The following is a 22,217-nucleotide window of genomic DNA, read 5'->3' as shown; positions in this document are numbered from 1 at the left end:
GATATATTTTCTAAATTTAGGATGCAATTCATTATCTAAATCCTTGCATATTTCAAGACTTCTGCCCTTAGTTTTTTAGTGTGTAAATGTAAAATAAAAAGTCCCTAAGTGCAAAGCACAATGTAACATGATAGAAACCTCTTTGTGTTAGAAAATTACATGTCAGAACTGGGTAATCTATAATACCAATTAACCAGCAATGATAATTATAAGTTCTTAAGAGCTAGCAGATTTGTTGCTCTTTCTTAGAGATGATTTTTTTCATGTACTTTTTTTGTAAAGTCCCTTACCTTATTTTGTAAAGTCCGCTTTGTGAAAGACACAAGACTATTTATAACAATAGATGTTTTAGGAATTGGCAAACTTTTAAATCCTAGATGGAATGGCAGAATAGCCCCTCAAGGAGGGAATGGACTTTATTTATTCTTGGTGAGTTCCGAATGCACAAAAATAAAGGGCTTGCCAGTTGCCAGTGGGAAGTGAACATAATTATGACTTCACAGCTGCTTTTCCTAAAGTAAAAGGAGAGAAAAAAGGAAGAGTCATACTTTTTTTGTACTGTATCTAAAAAGAATATGCACAAAGGGAATATATTTATGCCAGATATAAGAAGCCATAATCAAAGTAATACAGTACTACCAAACTTATGCCAAGAAATTCAGAAATCTTGACTTGGTGGACTGTAAATCAGAGATATGCATCTATAGCACTCTAGTAATTAGAGCAATGTGTGGAAAATTGAGGTCCTAAAATATATTCCCAATAGCTTGTTTCCCCTGATGAAAGTGGAGTGATCTTTCAGCAAAATCGTCATCATCTACTATACTGGTTTGACATTTGCAAAGCTCTGTTCAGATAATTCAAAACTTGGTGGATCTGACTCTATAGTGTGTGGTCTTAAGAAATGGCTTTTGGAAAGTTTTGTTTGGGAACTTGAAAATTACACTGCATACATGCTATGAGATACTCAAGGTAACCAGTTACATCTGCCAGGGCTGATATATTGTTTAATGTAGAACAGTTGTTGACAAATTTTTATGTAAATAGAGAAGTTGTAAATATTTTAGACTTTGTGGGCCATATAGTCCCTATCCCAGCTATTCCACTGTGCCATTGTAGCATGAAAGCAGCCTAGACAATATTTAAATGAGCAAGCAAGACTGTATTCGAATAAAACCTTACTTACAAAAACAGACAGCAGTTGTATTTGGTTCTAGACCATCGTTTGCAGACTCTTGATCTAGAAATTTCTAGTCATAAAGCTGGACTTGCAAAAGCCAAATATTTATCGGAATCTTTATCAAAACGGAGGTCTTTTTAAAATGCCAATAGAGCTTTTAAGGATAATTTAAACATACGGATATTTTCCTCAAGATGTTTTGTCAATTAGTAGTGGAGAGGAGGACACCAGCAAAGAGCAGTCCTTTGTCAAAAACACTGCAAAAATACTTTGGTTACTTGCTTCCTTACAAAATCATTATATCAAGCAACTGCATGCAGGAACTTAGATTGAACACAAAGCTCCAAATATTTTTATCTCTATTGATCCCTAGCAGATGTAACAGAAAGAAAAGATGAACAGTCAACCTGATTTCAATATAGATATTTTGTGGCAGCAAGAAAGGAGATGCCAGTTGAATCACAATTAATTGTGAATCTGCTTGAGGCAGCCTCATGAAAAAAAATAATCTTTTAGTCTGCCTCCTACATTCAGAGGCTACCTCAGTCTTCTGAAGAAATGTTAAATTATCTGAGGGATAACTCCAGGTGAGTCAAGGGTGATACCTTTCCCTGGGTCTTCCAGTAATCTGCCATTGACCTCTATATGCCACCTAACTTCTATTTGATCTATTTCCCAATTTATAAAATAAAGGAGAATAAAGAGATGTCTGTAAAGTGGTTTAAAAGCCCAAGTGAAAGGCCATCTGAAACATAGGATGGCTGAATTTCAAAGAGTCAGGAGGACACTTTGGCTATTGAGAATACATTTTAAATCACATAAGTGGACACAGTAATATTCTTGTGAATGCCACATTACTCAGCAGTATTCCAGAGGGTCAAATAGATAAGGAGGACATGAAAGATTAATATTCAAGTTAAGCCTTTTAATTAAAATAGATATGAGAAAAATATATAGAAGGAATGAGTTTTGAATTGAAAGTTGTTATTTTGTGATGTCAACATAGGTACACAGACAAAAATTCACCTAGACATTTTTCAAAGGCTCTTTTGTATATAATCGAGGTACTCCAGTTTTTTATTTTTGTAATATGTTTTAGCTACTTTTAGTCTTACTGTAGTTTTATATAGTTCTCTTTCTATTGTTATAAGACCCAAACTTGAACATTTTTAGCAATCCAGATCATGCTATAAAGTTAATGTCATAGAAACAGCATAAGGTGGTAGACTTGTGCTGGGCTCAGTGTTAGAATCTTTGCTTTCTCTGGCTTTATTTTTTCCACTAGTAGGGGCAATAATAAGAAGCTTGCAGTTCTTTTAGGAGATTAAACGAGTATTGAATGACAAAGTAAGTGCTTAACGCTTATAGATGTCGAGTAGTCAAGACTCAAATTTGAGTTTGAAGGATGCTGATTCTGAGATACTCAGGCTTGGCTTGGTTGATTTCTCTAATAGGAGAGAGAAAAGGTATAACTAATTGCAGTTTTCCCAAGGAAGGGAGCATTGACGTGACAATTTTCACTGTGTGTTAATGTTCTTATTGCAAAGTATTTAACATTTTTGTCCCCATCCCCAAATGCCAGTAGCCCCCTGCTGTGGTCAAAGAATATTCTTTCATTTTTTTAAATATAGTCAGCCCTCTGTATCCCTTGGTTCCACATGACAGGTTCAAACAACTATGGCTTGAAAATATTCAAAAATTTTGCATCTATGTGAACATGTATAGACTTCTTGTTTCTTATCATTATTCCATAAACAATACAGTGTAACAGATATTTACATGGAAATTACATTGTATTAGGTATTAAAAGTAATCTAGAGATGATTTAAAGGAAAGGGGAGAACCTACACACAGGTTATATGCAAATATACACACAGGTGTGTAGGTTATATGCAAATACTACACCTTTTTTATGTTGGGGACTTGAGCAACCATGGATTTTGGTATCCAAGGGAGGTCCTGGAACCATGCCTTGATTGATACCAAGGGATAACTGTTACCTCTTTAGGAGGGGTCAATACAAAAACTGGATGACCATCTAAAACACTTGTGAATTCAGTGGGCAAAATATTATTTTGGCATTGGAAAACACCAAAACATGCTGGCATACCTGAACTCTCCTCAATGACCTGGGATCTGCTTAGAGACTAGGGCAGAGATTAAGATGGGAAATTTTACAAATTAAAGTCAATACTCAAAAATAACTAATGATCAAAAGGATCCAGAGAATTTAAGTAACTTAACCAAGATCACAAAACTAATGATTGGCAGTGTCAGGGTTGAGCCCAGACTCTCTGGCTGTAGATTCTATTCTCTTAACAACTGCTCTACAAAATCATGATCTTTGGGGTCAGGCAGGTCTGGGTTGCAATCCCAACCTTGTTAACTTACTACTAGTGAGAACTTCGGTATGCTCCTTTTTTGTGTCTCAGTCTCAGTTTTCCCATAAGCAAATTTCAAGATAAGATAACAATAGTACTTTTCATGCAATAATTCCTATGAGATTAAGCTCTCCTACCCTTCTCTGTGCTTATCACATTGCTTCAAAACAGGAAGTCTTTGGTGTGTGTTTTACTAATGAATGAATAAATGAATAAAGCACTTATCATCCATGCTGCACAATTAACATTTTGTTGTACGCTACTTTATATTATTTAACTTTTCTGTGCATGTACTTTTCTTGTCAATCCAGCTAGATTATATGCATCCTAGGACTAAACCACATGCTTTTTACTTTAATATGTACCCAGTTCTCTGAACAGTGATGTGCACATAGAAAGCTTCTCAATAACGATGACTCCCATGAATGAAGCATTTACTATGGCCTAGACATTGTGTTAAGTATTTAGTCTTCATAGCAACCCTAGATAGTAAGTACTAATGTTAATTCCAATTTACAGAATAGGAAACTATGCCTTAGTGAGCTAAAGTGATTTTCCAATGGCCACACCATTAGTCCATACAGAGTCAGATTAGATTGAGCTCTACTTATCTACAGAATTCCTGGGCTTGACCACCATGCTGTACTAGCTTGGTGTTAAAGCCCTGATTGATGGGTAATTTGACAAGAAGTCAGAGCCCATTATCACCTGCCTTTGGAAGGGAATTTCCTGCATCTGAAGTTCTTGTCTATTTGGCCCACTTGGCTCAACCACCTAGTTCACGGCTTTTCTGTAGATTTCTCCTCTTAGCACTCCCTCAACAGGCACAAACCACATATCCAAGTCAGGGATGCCATAAACAGTGGCTGCTGCTGTGGCTGGCCCACAGAGCATGGAAGCAGGAATACTCATGAGCCCCCTCTGTCATCTCAGTATATTATGGCTTCAGCATTCTCTTTGCTTAACAACCTCTGGCTGATCCACTGTGAAAATTGTGTGCAATAGTCTTCAAAATTTCTAATTTCATACCTGTGGTGAAGTAGCCTTGTGGCTGGTCAAAGAGAACACCTTTAAAGCTGACAGTGGAAAAAGCCTTGGCTCCTAACCTTCTGCAAAACTGTTTTTACTACTTCCTGCAAGCTGTTATTGGTGTCTTTATTTAGGCTGTATTTCTTCATTTCAGCATCTATGTTTAGCAGTTATATAAAGGAGCGAAATGGGTTTAATGGCCTCAAGTGGCAAAGCAGCGACATGTGGTCCTTCTTGGAGCAACAAAAGGTCAAAAGACTGTGGAGGAGACTTCTTGTTTCCTGGTGACCAGGGGTCAAATTTCTTTTATCTGTCTGAGTCAAGGGGAAATGATGTTCCTTTGAAAGTCTCATCTTGTAGGTAGAGTGTAACAGAGTAGGGAGGTAGGGAAGGTTCCTTAAAGGGCCATGCAGATAATCTCATCTGTTGATTTGTCCTATTGTGGGTGATACAGACTCACATTCCCTTTCTGGAGAAGGGAGGGTTTTAATTAAAACTAAATAGATATCCACTGGGTCTGGGTATGTACATAATCTAGAAACTGTGGGCTTCTCAAGGCCTCTGCACTCAGCATCTCAAGAAGTCCTATGGGTACCAATTGATCCATCCTGGAATCACTCTCCTCTGCTTGCATGGGACTTGCCTTTCTGCCCTCCTTCCTTAGCACTCCCACCAGGCTAGGTATGAGCCCCGAGTAAGGAGCCCTGGTCTGATTCCAGCTTCTTTCTCTTATTGACTCTGTGATTTCAATAAGATATTTGACTTTACAAGTTCTGCGTCTTCATCTGAAGACGGAGATTATAATGAAAATACAAACCTTATGGATTTATTGTGCAGAGTAGAAGGACAAAGTACACAAAATGCTTTGGATAATTGTTATCTAACATCAAATTTTAGGTTCACATACCTGATGCACAGTAAGCCAAACACTGACACATCAGCATAAATGTTTATTCAATTTGGCCAAAGTGAGAGGGCAGGAAAGACAGTCTCTAAAGTCCAACCTTCCTTTACACATAATTGGGGGCTTCTATGAGTCAGGTAGGTATACAGGAAATGGGATACCCCAAAGACCAAAGCTGTTTATGTCTCTCGGCCTGATCAAACTTCTGGATGCCATCAAGGTTTGTGTGACCTAAGATTCATTTTTCTTCTCCAAAAAAAATACAGTTTATCAATCTTGCAGGCCAGGGGTGTAAGGATATGAAGTTACTAGTGACTACCTTCTACCAAAATGACTATGTGCAAGCAAGCATGCATGGAGGCAGAAAAAGGCAAGGAAAAGAGAAAACTAAGTTAAACAAACATCTTATGATTCTTATAATAAAGACTCAGTTACACAATAACGTTGTGCACACTAAAATCCCAATGAATGGGTGCTGTTAGTATAGGCAGCTGGCATATTTTTCCCTAGACCAATCAGTCTTGTATTTCTGTTTCAAGGCAGCCTGCACAGATTCTCCAAAGCAATTCTCAGCTTATTCATAGTAGAATCAAAATAATCAGGTGAAAGAAAAATTTATTCATAAATTCTTAATCAAAGCTTCCGCTGTACCCACCCTGAAGCAGTATGAGCACTAAAACCATCCTATTTCTTTTTATTATACTTTAAGTTCTAGGGTACATGTGCACAACGTGCAGGTTTGTTACATATGTATACATGTGCCATGTTGGTGTGCTGCACCCATTAACTCGTCATTTACATTAGGTATATCTCCTAATGCTATCCCTCCCCCCTCCCCCCACCTCATGACAGGCCCCGGTGTGTGATGTTCCCCTTCCTGTGTCCAAGTGTTCTCATTGTTTAATTCTCACCTATAAGTGAGAACATGCGGTGTTTGGTTTTTTGTCCCTGCGATAGTTTGCTGAGAATGATGGTAAAACCATCTTATTTTTACCATCTATTAAATGGGACAAAAACTTCAATACTTCTACAGTTGTTGTATACAATTAAATAATCTTCTAAATCCGATTGTCCCTCCTTCTCTTCTTCTCCTTTGATAAACAACACACCTCTCTGCATAGAGCAACAGAACTTCCTTTTGATTCTGGCCCACAACTTCCTATGTACACCTCGTTTGTAAAGAAGCTCATCTAAAGTCAACCAGCAAACGATGGGCCCTCCAACTCTGATAGCCTGTCACCAGCCCTAAGCTGCCAGGCTTCCTTTGAGTCTCTGTCATTGGTGAGATATAGGGACATGTGACCATTTTGCCATCCCCAAAGGGATGCATAGTTACATTTACGTTTAGAATGTTGCCAGTCTTTGATGTCACAGAACACACAGCCTGATGGTTTAAATGCTCTCCTCCTCAAATTCTGTTTTTTTTTCTCTCCCACCCATCCTTATTGCCAACCACGCCTTAGTTGATAAGTGGAGAAAGGAAGAGGGTTATGAAGATTTCAGGTCACTGCAGATGAAACATACAAAGACAAACCCAGGGCTTCCCATATTATATTGAATATAGAGAATGCCTTAGGGGAACTCTAAGAAGCTTGAAGTCATTTTCCCTTTAGAAATCATAAAGAGGTCAGTGATTTATAATTCAGAAGAACAATGGACAGGAAAAGTTCTCTACCTGCCCGTGCAAGCAACGACTGTCTTGCGAGGCTTTCTAATGTAGTCAGAGCTTCAAGGTAGTTAACAGCCCTTTTTCCCTAACTGCCTGCTACGCTTTATCCTAGAGGCACTTCTGCTCTTCTCTGATTCCTTTTGGCTTAAAAAATTATTTTTTCTGCCATTCTCATTTCTCCTCTGCAATCCTGTCCTTCTCTCTTTTTCTCTTTAGTGGTCTGGCTTTGGTGCTGACCCCACCGTGCCCTCTCAAGGGCCCTTAGCAGAGCTGTTGTCTCAGGCTCGGGTGTGCTCCCCATCCTCTGACCGGTAATAGAACAAAGGACAAAAGGCCATCTCTCCAAGTCACAATATCTCTTTATTGAAGCTTTGTTCTGCTGCTTTGAGCCTTTTCTCTCTGATTCACTGGACTTGCATTTGAGCAACTTTCCCATTTCTCTCTTTTCTATTACCTCCCAATTCTAGAATGACTAGGTTAGACTCACTGTTTTCTTGTTTCTCACTTCCAATAAATTCTTCGACACACTATTAACATTTGAAGGTTATATCAGAAGATGGAAAAATCAAGTGAATGCCAATATTCTTTCCTGGGTCCCCTGCTCTCCGGCTTGGCAACTGAAATCCTGGGTCCTGCATTTTCCCTCCTAAACCACTTCCAAGGTTGGCCTTCAGAGCTCTTAGGACTAGACTGGCTGGTGGAGGGACTGGTGCTCTCAAAAGGCCTTTCTTCTGAACAAATCCTCCCTTGCTCGAATGGGATCTAGAAGCAGATTTGGAGGCTTGTGGAAATGGGGCCTATCAACATTCAAGCATGTATCCTATTACCATTTCAGGCATTCTTTGTGGCTCCATCATTCTGTTTCTAAGTCTCATTACTCGTTTGTCCTTTAGCAAATATATCCCTGGTCTACCACATACCTCCTCCTCTCCATTTTTAGTGCCGCTGCCTTAATTCAAGTGCTATTTGTTGAAGAAGCGTTCCACCAATACTTGTGTTAGTTTCCTTGGGCTGTCATATAAAAAGTACCATAAGCTGAAATTTATTCTCTCACAGTTCTGAAGGCTAGAACTCAGAAAAGCTGTTGACAGGGTCTTGCTTCCTCTAAAGGCTCTGCGGGAGAATCTGTTCTGTGCCCTTCTCTTAGCAGTGGTGTTGGTGACAGTCCTTCATGTTCTCTGGTCTGTAGCTGTGTAACCCCATTCTCTACCTTCATTGTTATGTGGCATTCTTCTCCCTGTTTCTCCGTCTTTTCCTTTTTTTATAAGGAAAACAGTCATATTGAATTAGGGCCACCTTAATGAACCCATCTTAACTAGATTTCATCTGCAAAGATCCTATTTCCAAATGAAGTCATATTCACAGGTACCAAAAATAGGGCTTCAACATATCTCCTGGGAGGACACTATTCAACCCATCACAAAACCCTCATAGATCTCCCTGCCACCCATATTTTCCTTCTCTAATCCACCCTCTTTATACCATCCAGTCAGCTTTCTAAAATACTTATCAGATTATTTACACTTGAATTTAAAAATTATCTGCCAACTTGCCATTTCTTTTAGACGAAATCTTTAGAATTGCATTTCAGGTCCTTTTCATTTTAGGTACTTCCCATGTTCCTTTCCAGCACATCCTGTCATCCACTCTCATGGATCTGGCAGGGTATGACTTGCTCATTATGTTAGAATGTTCAAGGCCTTGTGTATATTTTCGCTTTTTTTCACCTAAGCTCCATTCTCTTTTAAAATGAATAACCCATCCTAGATTTTTTTATAACCCTTTGTTTATTCCATTTTCGTATTCATTCTGAATTTCTCAATGCCTGGTACCCATTATCTGCAAATAAATGATATTGAATAAATGATTTCAGAAAGGAATAAACAATTTGATAATTAATGTTACAAATAGTTTTTTCTTCATCATGATCTTCATAAGTTCTAAAAACTTCATAGTTATTTGTCAATGTAAATACTTTTCTCAAATATTTATAGCATAATAGCTAAGAGGCAGGTTTTGGAAACTGCCTGGTTCACTTAGAAGTTACGAGATTTTTTTCAGCCCTTTATTTGACCTTCTTGTCCTTCAATGTCTTAATCTGTTAGATGGGAACATGAATTCCTAATTAACAGAGTTATTAGAATAAAATGTATTAGATAAAAGAACAATCCTTAGGGTAGTGACTGATATAAATTAAATGGTTAATATTTATTTGTCATATTGTCTTTATTATATTTATAATATAGTTATTATATTTATATTTATATATTATATAATATAATATATAAATATATAATATAAATATAACTATTATATAACATATTTATAAATATAAATATAATAGTATATAATATTGTAAATATAGTATAATAGTAATGATATTTATTATATTTAATAAATATAATTATTAAGACATATAATACTATTATATATCTTTTTAAAAACATTTATTTTAAGTTCTTAAATTAATTGTCATTTTAAACCACATGATCACCTGTTTTTCTAGTTAATTATCTACAGGCTACAAATACATTTTATATCACCATTCTCAATTATAATTGAGAATATAATATATCATTGTCTCTCTCCAACCACCCCCCGATTAAAGTATTGAATTTATTTTATAACCCAGGTGAATCCTATGAGACAGAGGTAGATAAAGTTGGCCTTGATATGTGGCATTGGATTTAAGAATAATAGCTGTGCTGGGCGTGGTGGCTCACTCCTGTAATCCCAGCACTTTGGAAGGCTGAGGTGGGTGGATCATAAGGTCAGGAGATTGACAGCATCCTGACTAATTCTGTGAAACCCCATTTCTACTAAAAATACAAAAAATTAGCCAGGCGTGGTGGCACGTGACTGTAGTCCCAGCTACTCAGGAGTCTGAGGCAGGAGAATAGCTTGAACCCGGGAGGCGGAGCTTGCAGTGAGCCGAGGTGGCACCACTGCACTGTAGCCTGGGTGACAGAGCAAGACTCTGTCTCAAAAAAAAGAAAAAAAGAAAAATAGCTGCAACATGCTCTTTTTAACAATACTGTTTGGTAACTGTTCTTTTTGGATGGGAAGCTAATGACAGCTACTCATGTTACACTGTCTGGCATATGACTATGAAAGACACTACACCAACAGAGGACAATCTAGGAATGTGTTCTTATGTGACTATAAACTTTCATTCATGAACCACTTTCACTCATGGTTGCCATAGAGTGGATTCTCAACAAGTTGTAAATCTGTGTAATAATAATAATTCTGAAAGCAACTTGAAAACAAAGTAATAATGGATGATGTTGACTCTCCTCCTAAATAAGCACATGTGCCTTCTGAGGCTGTAAATACAACTTATAAATTATATGGATGGACTCTATGGAAAAATTGTGCATGACCATATAGGTAGTACTCCTTCTTAGGAGGAAAAAAACAAAAAGCTGCATTCACATAGAAGATAAGATTCAGTATCTAATTTCAACAGCATTTAACATGGGGCTCATTTTGGTTTTCCCAAAAAAAGAGGAGGCAGGAACTAAAAATTTGATCTTACAGTCTCTCCTTCTCTCTCTTTCTTCTTTGATGTACATTAGTTCCCATGGAAACTACATTGGGATGGCTTGAGAGTGACATCTACAAATGCAGTGTAAGGTCATTTTTATCTAATGCTTTGAAATTTAAACCATGATTTGTGATATATAGTGAAACCTCCTTAACATATTCTGCAAGACTATGAAAAGACAATATTCTGAATGCAAAAACAAGACATGTGACTGCATTATGCCAGGTCTCAGAAAGTTCAGCATTGCGATTTGCATAGAAAAACAGAAAGAGCTTCATTTTTCAGTTTGCCTCCAGGAGAGTCCTGGCAATGCAGTTGGCCTCCTTAATATGGAAGGAGGCCAACTGCATTGCCTTCCAACTGCATTCCTTCTACCTCCTTCCTTGGCGTGATCTCGGCTCACTGCAACCTCTGCCTCCTGGGTTCAAGCGATTCTCCTACCTCAGCCTCCCAACCCAGTAGCTGGGATGATGGGCACATGCCACCACCATGCTCGGCTAATTTTTGTATCATTAGTAGAGACAGGGTTTCGCCATGTTGGCCAGGCTGGTCTCGAACTGCTGACCTCAGGTGATCCGCCTGCCTAGGCCTCCCAAAGTGCTGGGATTACAGGCGTACCATGCTGGCTTTTTTTTGTTGCTGTTTTTTTGAGATGGAATCTCATTTTATTGCCCAGTCTGGAGTGCCATGGTGTGATCGCAGCTCACTGCAACCTGTGCCACCCGGGTTCAAGTGATTCTCCTGCCTCAGCCTCCCAAGTAGCTGGAATTACAGCCATGTGCCACCATGCCCAGCTAATTTTTGTATTTTTAGTAGAGATGGAGTTTCACCATGTTGGCCAGGCTGGTCTTGAACTCCTGACCTCAGATGATCCGCCTACCTCGGCCTCCCAAAGTGCTGGGATTGCAGGCATGAGCCACCATGCCCAGCCTCCTTTCTTGTTGCTGGATCCAGTGAGGCCACCAGGTAAGGGACAAGGGTTTAAGGCTTTAAATGCTGCAATAAGTAACTGCATGTGGACTGTGATAAAGCTGCAGGGGTTTTCTTGCTTCTATGGTTCCTACCAGCACTCTTGGCCTGCCTTTCTTAGGGCACTGATGTGATTTCCTTTATTAATTTGCCAGTGTTTCACCTATAAATTCCAGGTATATTTGAAGGGAGATATATATCTAAAGGAAGAAACTGAAGCCTTGGGCTCAAAACTTGAGGTTTAATGGAATATGATGAGCTTAGGCTTCTAATGTACTCTCCAGCGAAGAAAAGTGTAGATGCTGAGCAGGGAGATATGGATTCAAATCTTGACTCATTTGATTTCTAACTATGTGTCTTTAGCAAGTCAAAACTTTTCTAAGCCTTAATATACTGATCTGAAGAATGCTGTCAAATTTTAAATGGGTGAGCATGTGAAAAGGGAATAATGTATAAGAAGTGTTTAGTACTAGTTACATACTGGGATCTCAATACAATTGTGTTGCGTAAATGAACTTTGTTTGTATGTAACTTTGTTCTCATCAAAATCCTTTATATGGAAAGCTGTGAAAATAACTATCGCTTATCTTGTATCATAGTTAAATGTGGGTCAAATGGCTATCTCTCCAGTTTACAGTCACCATCTGTAATATGTGGGCTGTAAGAGCAGTTTTGGCAGCAAAAGTGAGGGCCAGAGGAGGCACCTGGGTTGCTGCATCACCTCCATTCTGGCTACATTGGCCTAACTGCAAGTTTAGGCTTCGAGATGCCAGCTAATATGTCAATGATTGGTACACACTAACTCTCTCTTCCCCACTTAAAAAAATGTTTAATAAATCTCATTGTTTAAAACTGATGATTGTAATAACAAAGAGAATCATCAAGCAAGCACATTTGAAAAAATGGCTGATGTTTCTGATGACATTCTTGTGTGATCTGCTGTTCCAACACTGTTAATTGTATCTACCCGAAGAAAAAGAACAATACATTCTTCATTGATATAGTAAGTCACATTGCTTCATGTCTCTTGCCCACAGACTTAAACTTTAAGAGGCGCGTAAATAAGCAACTTAGCATATGTGACCTCCTGACCATGAAGTGTTAAATTCCAGGAACTATATTACTCCACCACTTTTATTTGTCTGTGGGAAATCAGTTGATTTATGCCTGTTCCCAGGATACAATAAAAATGTGCAGGTATGCCAAACTAGAACTATTAGAACCTGTCAAATAAAAATTTTTGTTGCCTTTAAAATCTGCAAATAAAAGTAACCTTTGATTAAGGATAATACGCTTTATATCATAGTTTTATCAGTATTCAGCAAAACATATCCAAACAATTTAATTTCAATATAGTATAATACATCACAGCCTTTGAAGAGAAAGATCCCCTGCCTGATGAGAAGAAAAGTTTCTTATTTACAAAGGAGTTATAGCAAAATGGCAGTTCTACCAGCACAGACAAGGTAGATTAACAGAAACATTCAGCCAAGCAGGGTCTGAAGTTTCTCAAATTTGGCTTATTTACATTGTCCATTCATTCTTATTTTATGGGCTTTAGAACTTCAGATGGGGTCCAGCTAGGATTATAAACCAAAGCGCCAAAATAACCCACAAAACTGTTACAAAGGAATTCCCAGCTCGGTTTTCAGACTCAAGAGTTTGGAATCATTTCAAAAGGATTCTCAGCTCTTACATATTTTAGGCAGGTCTACATTGATATAGAGTGAGACTCAAAAGCAACTTGGAGAATTTCCATCTCATTAACACTTCATTTACAGTACACCTATGTCAAGCCTCAGCCTTGGAGTTCTGGTCTTGGCTTAAATGAGGGAAAGAGAATTTCTCTAGCCAATACTGAGCTGAGTACAGATTCTGTTGTGTATAGTCATGATTGAAGCATGCTCACATCACCTTTGAACTCAGATTTCTCAGTATTCTTCAAAGGATGAAATATTTCTTTAAAAAACTGTATGCCTTTATTTTTTCTCTGTCATTAAATGTTGTATATTTGTATTCCGGTTCATTTTTCAAACTGGATTTTTGATGGTCAAAATTATTAAACAAAATCACTTGGGTTTGGAACATGTACAATCCCACTCTGAAAACACCCTGTATAAGTTGGGGTTTAAGAAAATGTCACTGTGGAAACCTCAGCAGCAGTTAGACAGGGACTGTGCCTCATTCACTTTTGTGACCCCAATGTTTAATGCAGTATCTGTAACATTGCAGATGCTCAATGTTTGAGAATGAGGAAATAAATGAATGAACGAGAAGGAAATTTTCCTGAATGCATTCAGTTTATTCCAGACAGACTTTGTTCAACACTCCGCTGTGAATCAGAACAGGACCTCAGTCAAGCTGTGGACTACATAACATGACATAGGTAAATCATCACTGGGGCCCTGTCAGGTTCCAGGGAAGCAGGAAAGCAGGAAAGAGCTGACAGCCACCAGGGTCATTGTGCAGAGTATATCAGAAAGTGGTTTTAGCTGACTAGTGGGTTGGAGGTCTTGTGGTGTCGGGAGTGCACAGCTTTATGCTTAGTTTCTAATAACTTTCAATTACCTGTAATTGTGATCAGGTAATGAAAAGTATTGGGGACCTCCAAAATAATTTATATTATATAAACATATGTATATTTGACATGCTATGCTTCAGACTTACATTTTTAATTGAGATTCTCATTAGTCAAGACTAAAATCAGTTATTCTCATTGTTATAACTCACTTTCACTAAAGCTTATTTGAGATTAAAATATAATGTGAAAAATTCAAAGATAAAATGACTATATACATATATGTATACATATACACACACGTGTATGAAACATACTTTTATATGAGTATACACATACTCACATAGCAACAACACCTATGTGATTCTGTATTATTTATAATGATATATAGCCCATTATATAGATGAAAATATGTGTGCATATACATACATATGGATTAGGTATGTATAAAATTGTATACATTTATGGAATGGTATGGGTGCTACTATTATGTGAGTATATGTACTTGTGTGTATATGTGTGTTTTGTAATGGCACCATTCTTTTATCCACCAAATATTATTGAACATTTACTGCATTTAGGAACTCTGCTGGGCACTTAGGATATAAAAAGTGAATCCGTCCAGACCCTGCCTTTAAGAATGTCCTGCTATAGTGAGGAAGCCAGATTCATGAACCGATCTGTGCAGTTTAAAGATGATGTAGGAAAACAGTTTATAGAGGGGCTTAAGAAAAGAATGTTCCAAATATTCCTCAATGCCTTCCACTTACCACATGCAGGCCTTTCCTCTTTCTTTCTAGTCCTATTCATCATCCAAGTAATGAATTTTCAGATAATTTTTTTCTTTAATAAAACCTCAAAATGGTTGTAAGTGTTAGTGGGAAGGTTTTGATTTACGCCTCTAAAAGCTGTAAAACATTTTGCTTTTCCCAACATCACATGAAAATTTGTTGCTTGAACTTTGGAGAGAATTCTTCCCTTTTAAATTTCTTCCCTTTTATCATGTTGTAATTTGTTAAATGGAATGAATCATTAATGGATTTCTTGTGATTTTTAAAAGTAACCACATTTATATATCTTAGCAACATTCAGAGAGTGTGTGCAACTCTGTAGACACCTTGGAAGTAAATATACACACATAAATATGCATGATCAGACTGATGAAAAAATAGCATTGTTGTTTATGTCATGATCTATGAGTGCAGGTATGGTTGCAAAATCTGATGAATTATGAACATTCTGTTTCAGGGTTTTCATCTGGTAAATGGAACTAACAATACCTTCTGTCCCTGCTACATAGGATTGCCATGAATTTCAAATAAGATAACATGAGAAAGTGGTTTATGAGATAGAATTTACTGTATAAACACATGTCTGGCCAAGGTGTGAGGGCCATCTGGCTGCATATCAGACTCTCACAGGTTCCTAACTACCAGGATGGCTTCTGCAGGTGACTAGAAGGATATATTTTACATTTGTAGATCTCTTCCAAACCACTTTTCCACCTCTTTCAAAAGCCTAATTCTGTCCTCCTTTCTTGACCATTCTCTGTGCTCTAGCTTCTATCTTTGCCTCTGCCTTTGATTTTGATACTTTCTCTGGTAACAATATCAGTTCCTACTAAGCTGCTTTCTGTTGCGCCATCTGTTCCGAGTTGCCTCTCCATTGCCTTCCCCAATTTGATGCAGAATTCTTCTTCCCTGAAGCTGTCCTCTCTTTTTAAGCTCAAGCTCCTGTGAGCACATGATGTCCTCATTGGGCTTGCCTGTGCATTTTTACAAGGCAGCGCTAGTAGAAATTTTTAGAGTTATCCAAGCCTATTTAATAATGGCAAAAGTGCTGAGCATTTACTTTCCAAAATGGCTGAGGTATCAGAGAAGGGCTTAGATTTTCTAGGCATACTCACCTGAAGAAAAAAAAAAATCTTGTACTCTAGATGCACTTAGGATAGAAAATGTATTGACTCGTTGAATAGTTTTAACATTGCTTCCAGTGCTCATTTGGAATAAAAAGGAAAACAGTTGGGTCTGACTAGAATTAATTAGACACCTCAAATACGTACTTTTGATGAGAAGATTACACAAGATATATTGCAGTGTGATGTTTAAGACAATAGGCTTTTATTTCAGAAAAATCTGAGCTTAAATATTGGCCTTAACATTTAATAGATTACGATACACGGCAAGTTACTTGGCCTCTCCAAGTCTCATATTTCTCATATAAAATGATACTGGTTGTCTCCCTTTTCGCTAAAAATGTAGAAAGCTGCAGGAGAATGTCATTTTACTCTACCAACAAAAATAACAACAAAATCTATGAAAACATTATTCTTTTAAAGAGACGGCTGGGTGCAGTGGCTCACGCCTGTATTCCCAGCACTTTGAGAGGCCAAGGCAGGCAGATCACGAGGTCAGGAGATCGGGACCATCCTGGCTAACACAGTGAAACCCTGCCTCTACTAAAAATACAAAAAAGTAGCTGGGTGTGGTGGCGGGCACCTGTAGTCCCAGCTACTTGGGGGGCTGAGGCAGGAGAATGGCATGAACCTGGAAGGCGGAGCTTGCAGTGAGCCGAGATCGTGCCACTGCATTCCAGACTGGGTGACAGAGTGAGACTCCGTCTCAAAAAAAATAAAAATAAAAAATAAAGAGACGAGGCTTCTAATCACAGAATCTTATTTTCAAAGGCTGAGAAACTCCCTCCAAGAAGAGATTAGTCAAATAAACCGTTTCACCTTTGGAAGATTATGAAAGAAAGAGGTGACTGTCAATTACAGCCAGTAACGAGAAAATAGCCAAAATTTTAAACACGTTTTAAAAGGCCAAGTGTAAAGTTAATATGATAGAGTAGAATCCCCAGGACTTCAGATATGTGTGAAGTCTGTACTTTCTAAGTATTTCTTAGAAATACTGTGCCCACAGAAAGTATTCAGGGAAGCGGAGGAAAACTAAGTGAACACCCTCAATGGTGCATCTTCATATTTCTCTCAAATGAATACTGATTGTCTCCCTTTTTCTGATCCCAGAAAAGGGGCGGGTAACTCCTTCTTCTCCTAGCACCCTGGCAAAGAACTACTGCCTGTGGGAGAAGGTAAAAGCAAAGTAGTTTGCTTCTGGAGGAGGAGTTAAAAACTCAACTACTTCCAGTCCCAGGAAAAGGAAAGGAGGAAGGAATAGAAGCAAAAGCTGCCTGTTCCAACCAGAAGGTTTGTACTGAGTAATAAGCAATAGCAGTGTACTACTGCAGAAGTGCTAAGAAAACCCCTGCCAATAGAAATAGGCAGGGGTAAATTGGAACCAAAAGAGGAATGAAAACAAAATCTATATTCCTTGAGAGAGAGGAAAAAACACTGCTAGGACCCAGGATTTTGAGATGATACAATGCACAGGGGGAAATAACAGTATTCTCTCCCACCCAGCTCCCCCACCCTCCTACAGAAATAAGGGAAACATTTGGCTACCATGAGGATGGGCAGGAACACTGAGAGAGCTCCATTCTCAAGGTCTAGACACCCAGGACTTACGTAAGTGTGAGGCTGGGTCAAGATAATAGAAAACTACCCACTTTACCCATCACACCTTGAACAATGTGCAAAATAATAATTGAGACAGAACAATAGTATAAAGAGATACTCCTAAATGGCATAAGCATACAAGGACTGTTAAAAATTGAGAATAGAGCAAGAACACAGGGGAAAATCCTCCTATGACAAAATCCAATTAAGCACAAGGTATCGACAGTGAAATGCTAGTGGAATGTGAAGTTATTGCTGGAATGAAGGTTACCATGGCAATAACAAAACACAAACCAAGCTCAAAAACTGATTAGACTGACTAAACCTTCCCAACATGACATGCATGTGAATGGCATGAGAAAATAAAAGGCATGCCTGTTTTCCAGGATAAAGACTGTTTACCTCAGTCTATATTATTTTAAACACAATGTTCAGCAATAAACCAAAAATTACAAGAGACACACATACTCATTGGTCAGGGGTGGGGAGAGAGAGAGAGAGAGAGAAAGAGATATTGAGGGAGAAGCAACCCACTGTCAAGGTATAAAGTAGCCAGCAAAACCAGATTTATAGATGATCCAGACATCATTATCAGATAGAAATGTTAAATAAACTATGTTTAATATTTTAAAGGATTTCGTGGATAGATGTTATACATACATAAGCAAATGAGTAATTTCAGCAGAGATGAAAACTATATGAAATATGTGTCATGTGCAAAGGGTCAAAATAAAAAAATAAAATGTCACAGATAAAAAATTCCTTCAGTGGGTGTATGAGCAAACTGGACAGAGCAGAGAATAGACTCAGTTGACTAGAAGGTATATCAATGGAAACATAAAGAGAAGAAAACATAATGGTGCATCCAGCTGCTATGAAGCAATGTCAAATAGTCTAATATGTGTGTAATTGGAGTCCTAGACAAGAAGAGAGAGAAACTTGGCAGAATAAATTTTGAAGAGACTAGGTAAGAATTTTCTAAAATAATGAAAGTCAACAAATTTTCAATTCCAGAAGCCCAGGTGATCCCAAGCAGTATAAGTATAGATCAATCAATTGATCAGTTGATGATAGATAGATAGATAGATAGATAGAGAAAATAGAATATACCTAGTCACATTACACTTACACTACTGCAAACCAAAACAAAGAGAAAATGTTATGGCAGTCAAAAGGAAAAACAACAAAACACATTATACATAAGGTAACACAACACATTATACATAAGGTAACAAAACTAAGAACAATAGCAAATATTTTTGCAGAAATCATGCAAATTAAAATACAATGGAGTTACAACTTTAAAGTACTTGGAGGGGAAAAACCTGCCAATTCAGAATTTGCTATCCAGTAAAAATATCTTTATAAAAATAAAGACAAAAAATAAACAAAACAAATCTGAGAGGACTCATTGCCTGTAGACCTGTACTATAAGCATTGTCAAAGTAAGTTCTTCAAGCAAGAGTATAATACTAGGTGAAACTTTTGATCTGCATAAGACATACAGAGTTCTAAAAGTGGTAAAAATGAAGATAAATACAAAAGAATTTGATTTAATTTTGAACTGTTTTAATAAAAAAATTAAAAACTTAAGAAAAAATATCAACATTCAATATGGGGTTTATAACTTATATAGATATGAAATGCATTACAGCAACTTCATAAAGAATGGACTAGATGAAATAAAAGTATACTGTTTCAGGATTTCTAATGGTATCTAAAGTGGAGAAATATCATTTGAAGATAGACTGGATAAATTTTAAAAATATAATTTAAACGGTACAGTAATCATTAAAAAATTGAAAAAATAAAGATGTTTACCTAATAAACCAAAGTGGGAATAAGATGGAGTCGTAAAATAAAATACAGCAGAAGAAAACAGAGAAAAACTAAAAAGAACAGATTAGACAAAGGAAAAATAAAACAAATAGCAATATAATAAAGGGTTAAAATACCCCAATTAAAAACCATTGATATTAAGATAGAATCAAAAAGCAGAAATACATCATATGCTGTCTATAAAACAAAACCTTAAAATATAACAACATAGATGGGTTGAAAGAAAAAGAGTGAAAAATATGTTGTAATAGCTAATCAATAATTTCAGAAGTAAAGAGACATATAACATAAAGAAGCGAATTCACCAAGAAAAGATAATAATTTGTAAATTTGTATGCACTTCATAACAGTGCTTCAAAATATGGAAAGCAAAAATCTGATAAAACATAAAAGAGAAATAGGTATATCCCAATTATGGTTGGATATTTTGACTTTGCTATCTAATTGACTGATGGAATCAGTAGACAAAATTTTAGTAAGAATATAGAGGACCTGGATGACAGATTCTAATAACACTAACCTACTTGATAATATGAATCTACTTAACATTTAGAAAGCACTCCACCTAACAGTTGCAGGAAACACATAATTCTTATGTACACATGAAACACTCACCAACATAGACCATATTCTAGTTAACAATGAATTATGCAACTATTGAAAATAGTTTTCAACTATAAAACTCTCAGCAAACTAGGAATAGTAGGAAACTCCCTCAATCTGATGTAGGATATCTACAAAAAGTCCACAGCTAATATTAGATTTAATAGTAAAAGACAGAATGAATACCTTCCTCCCAAGGTCAGGCATAAGGTAAGGGTGTTTACTCTCACTACTTCTTTCCAACATTGCACTGGAGGTTATACCAAGTACATTATAACAAGAGAAATAAATAAATGACATACAGATCAAAAATAAATAAATGAATGTGTCTCTATTCACAAACAGGATAATTCTTTCTAAAGAAAATCTCAAGGAATTTACAAAAATATCTACTAGGATTAATAAAATGAGGTTAGCAAGGTCACAGTAAATAAATCAATATAAAAATCAATTGTTAGCAGTAAACAATTGAAAATTGGAAATATCATTTAAATATTATCAAAGTCATGAGAGGTTTAGATATACATCTAACAATGTATCTGTAAGATTTGTTTGATAAAAATGTCAAAATGTTGCTGAGACAAATTAAAGACCCAAATAAATGGAGACATATACTATATTCATGGTTAAGAAGATTCAATATTTTTAGGATATCAATTATTCCCAAATTCATCAAAGATTCAATGCGACAATAGTCAAAATTTCAGAAGGCTTTTTAGTAAAACTCATAAGATGATATAACATTTTATATGGAAAAGCTAAAGGCCAAGACTGACCAATAATTTTGAGAAAGAATTACAAACCTAGCAAAATTACACTACCTGATTTCGAGGCTTGCAGTAAAAAGGATAAATAAATTATACCTTAATAAGTCTGACTTTTAAACATGGACATAATAAAGTACTTGCCTCAAAGAATTGTTTTATGACTTAAATGAATTGACAGCACTAGCACAGAACAAACGTTCAACACATAGCTGCTGTTGTCATTGGCAGTTGCTGTTGCTAGAGAGTCGTAGAGGAAAATTTCTGCTTTCCACCTGGGCCCTCCCACACTCCCCTTCCCTCATCCCTGCCACTAAATGTTCAATAATTAAAATGTCTTTTTATGTGAGACATCAAGAGCTCTTTCTTTTTCTGGGTGCTCTCTACAGACTCAAGTCATTAATAGGTCTTGTACCCATTAATAATTTGTATTCTGGGGCATCAGCCTCAAGTGTGGGTATCTTTCATTTTACCTGTTCAGGGCAATTGTGAAGACTTGGCTGGAAGCATTTTTGTGCCTGGTGAGATAAGCATGGCAGCTTCTCCAGGTAACAAGAGAGATCCTGTTAACATATAGGCAATTTGAAAGTTGAAGCAGGTTTATTCTAAAGAGCCCTATGCTCCAGGTCCCATGCTTCCTCCGACCTCTTTCAAGATTCCTAAAAGAGGCCCTAGCCATGTATTCATCTGAGCACAGACTGCTTTACAATTTATAAGTGTAAAATATTTTAACCATAATTGTGTGAGACCGCTGTCTCTTTCCACGCTGTATTCCCCTCTGCCATACTTCCCTTCATATCAGGCAGGATTGGAGTGGCGACATAATTTTTTCTTTTTCTTTTCTTTCTTTTAAAAATTAATTAACTTTTGCATTTTACTAAGAGAAAGTTGAGTTGGAGATGAAGTTTGGAATGTTTAAAAACTTCCAAATATAATTCAGGCATCGCTAAACTGAATTTGAATACCTGTAAGGAACATTCCTTTTGCCCACTAAGTTGACTTACTTGGCATCATGTCATGAAGGTGCTGGGGTGGGGGTCATGTTGTGATATGAATGTGAACTACAGAGTTTGGCAATAAAAATAGTTGGGCGGTATTTTCATACCATGGAATACTACTCAGTAATAAAAAGGAACAAATTATTCATATACACAGCAGCCTGCATGAAGCTCCAGAAAATTCAGGTGACTGAAAATAGGCAGTCACCAAAAGTTGCACATTATATGATTTCATTTATATAAAATCTTTGAAAAAATAAAAACATAGAAATAGAGAACATATTGGTGGTTGCCAGGGTTAA

At 37.0% G+C, this 22,217-nt stretch overlaps 1 long non-coding RNA gene across 1 annotated transcript; it reads right to left on the bottom strand.

Moving 5' to 3' along the window:
* Positions 1 to 378: 378 nt before the first annotated feature.
* Positions 379 to 8,606, bottom strand: LOC112207926 (uncharacterized). Its single transcript, XR_008536450.2, has 3 exons — positions 7,170 to 8,606; positions 6,837 to 6,952; positions 379 to 512 (listed from the first exon to the last, which is right to left on the bottom strand). It is a non-coding gene; the product is annotated as an uncharacterized LOC112207926 (long non-coding RNA).
* Positions 8,607 to 22,217: the final 13,611 nt, after the last annotated feature.

This window comes from Pan troglodytes, chromosome 6 (genome assembly GCF_028858775.2).
Source record: "Pan troglodytes isolate AG18354 chromosome 6, NHGRI_mPanTro3-v2.0_pri, whole genome shotgun sequence".
Taxonomy (NCBI): Eukaryota; Metazoa; Chordata; class Mammalia; order Primates; family Hominidae; genus Pan; species Pan troglodytes.
The sequence above is the reverse complement of the archived record's forward strand: the minus strand, read 5'-3'. Positions and strand labels throughout refer to the sequence as shown.